The sequence below is a fragment of the Ixodes scapularis genome, unplaced genomic scaffold, assembly GCF_016920785.2.
Source record: "Ixodes scapularis isolate PalLabHiFi unplaced genomic scaffold, ASM1692078v2 PGA_scaffold2__306_contigs__length_199485367, whole genome shotgun sequence".
Taxonomy (NCBI): Eukaryota; Metazoa; Arthropoda; class Arachnida; order Ixodida; family Ixodidae; genus Ixodes; species Ixodes scapularis.
The window spans coordinates 27,933,600-27,936,375 of record NW_024609857.1 but is presented as its reverse complement, the minus strand read 5'-3'; positions in this window follow the sequence as shown (position 1 = coordinate 27,936,375).

The following is a 2,776-nucleotide window of genomic DNA, read 5'->3' as shown; positions in this document are numbered from 1 at the left end:
GTGCGCTTTTGGAAGAGACTCATTGCGAAAAGTAATCGAAACTAAATATTTCGTAGTTATTCTTTAAGAAGACTTCTCATTCAATCAACACATAGATATGACATTGAAAAAGGCTGGCAGGGTCCTTAACCTTGTCATTTGCAACCTTCGTATTCTTTTTAAGTCCTAAAAGGATCTGCGTACCGTTCATTAGTTAGACCACACCTTGAATATGCAAGTTTACAAGCGCAGTATGATACACGCATCAAAAATGTCACGTAGGCAAGATAAAGGGCATTCAAAATCTTGTTGCTAGATTTATTGTAAATGATTATTCTCGAGCAGAAAGTGTTAGAGAGAAGAAAGCTTGTATCAGTATTAAACCTCTTGAAAAAAGTATAAGAAAAATATACTTAAACTTATCTATGCTATTATTAGTGATTTAACTGGAATCAACAAATCAAATTATATTCAGATGCCCCATTATATATCGAGCAGAAGAAATCATGAAAAGAAAATACGTGAACCATAATAATGTTGTTTTTTTTCTGTTTTTTTTCGAGAACTATATCCGAATCGAATGCGCTACCTCCCAATACTGCACTAGCTGACATTGCATATTTTATTAACCTGATCAAAGCAATGTGAAGTTTTGTTAATATTTTGGCAATATTGATATTTTAAAATTTTAGTATTGAGTGTTGTTTTGAAATATATTTGTTTATATTGTTGGTTCCTGGCTTGTGAAGTATATGTGAGTTTCGAATGTACAAATGTGATCTGTAACCTACGCCACTGCTCTAATACTGCGGTGCTAATCAGTACAAATAAATAAATAAATAAATAAATATTTAGCAGAGGAAATCAAGCAACTAATTTTCGAGATTTCGTTTTTTTTTTTCTTTTTTTTATACGTGGTTAGTCCAATGAAATTTTTATTCAAACAGACTTCAATAAATGTGCGATCATCTACGCGTTCAAATTCTGTAATTTTGAATTGTAGTAAAAAAATTTTTTTTTATTGAGCGCCCGGTCCGCCTAGAAAACGATGATGTTTTCGTCTTTTTTGTATTAGTGATAACTCATTTGCGATTACCCCGAGTGAAAGTTCGGATAAATAGTTGATGACTGTAAACTATGGCTCATAAAGACTGGCTCCAGAAAACAAATTCATTCCATCATTGGCGTAGAATATTACGTCTACGGTAAGCGGTATATTATGTATATCAATTATATAATTAAGAAACAGCAAGGGAGCCAATATCGATAAGTTCTGAGTGTTGGAGGAGTTGGTATTGTGCAGTCTTGTTTTCGCAGTCATGATTTCTAATGCCCAATATTGAGCATTGTGGCCCACCATATTTTATTAACCCTAGAGGTGGTTTTGTGTTACTATGGACCGTATACTGTGCGCGAGATTTAAGGTAACTGGTGACAAGTTTGTGCGCAGTTCCTGGAATGCCGTATGCCTGGAGCTTCGTGAGCTTTGAAGCGCTTCGACAGATTTCTTTTTATTAAATTGTACTGTTCGTCTTGCTCGCGGTGTAGGATATGAAAGCTTACTTACCCAGCAGGAGACATGTCTTTGTTCTCTAAAGGGTCGGACCCACCTTATATATGGTTACATTGAAGGCAGTTACACTTGCCGACTGTAAAACTTGCGCCTCAATTTCTCGCTTACACTGCAGAATTAAAAAGAAAAACAACAACAACAACAGTGAGCCGACATTACAGGGTCGTGAGAAATACGCAAAGTTAATAATTGTAACAAACATTTCCAGGCTTCCTAATAATCTATCCTGAAGCCTACCCTTCCTTCCTCTTCCTTTTCTTTTTCCACATTATGTACTGTTGGGGACAGGCTAAAAGTGCAAGAAAAGGCCCTCCCGCAGAGCCCTTCCCTCTTTTCACTTTCACAGAGCGAACGCTCGATAACGGGCGAGTCCCTCCTCGCCTTCTCTCCAGTGTTCGCTCTGCTAAAACTGAAGGAGTGGAGGGGTTTGGGAGCTGAGCTTGTCCTGCAATCGTAACCTGTCCCCCACTATAATACATTAGCGTGTCATGCGAAACTTCCGAAAACGACGCTCGTGTAACCAGTGAATAATCAAAGAGTCTCTGTCACAGCGTGCAAGGTGTGTTGGAGGTCGCGTTAAATTGTGAGATGAATACACGAAAAATTCCGGTCAGATAGATGGGAAGAAAACCTTGCCTTTGGGAAATTGCAGACATTTTTAGACAGAGCTTGTTGCTGGTATACATATCACTTCTCTTCGTGGCCAGCCACAGAACGCGCTGTGCGTTACTGCCCGAGGGTACCAAGAACATAATCTAGAGTAAGGAATAAGAACATACAAAGCTACCCAAGAGCGAAAAGGGGTATTGTATATGGGAGACTTCCATTATTGATAAATCAGGAAATTTCAAGACGTGGTTCTGAAGAAACACCTCAGATGACTGCCGCGATCGTAAAATTGAATTCCGTAGCGCTACGTTGTTGAGAGCTGTGACATACACCCAGGCCTCCAATGCGGCAAGCAGTCGAAGTAACAATGAAAGCCTAGTTAGAACAATTATGTCGATTCAGTTTAAATATAAATGAATCGGAACGACGCCACATTAGTTTTCATTTAAAATACAGTGTGCTTCGTTCCGTCAAGAATAAAAAAAAAAAAATCTGTCTGGTCGTAATGTTCGCCACGAGACGCATGAATATAATATGAGAGGGTAGGCCCAACACGATATTTGACTTTCTTCATTATTTTCGTATTTTATTTTTGAGACGCCGATGTTACAAATA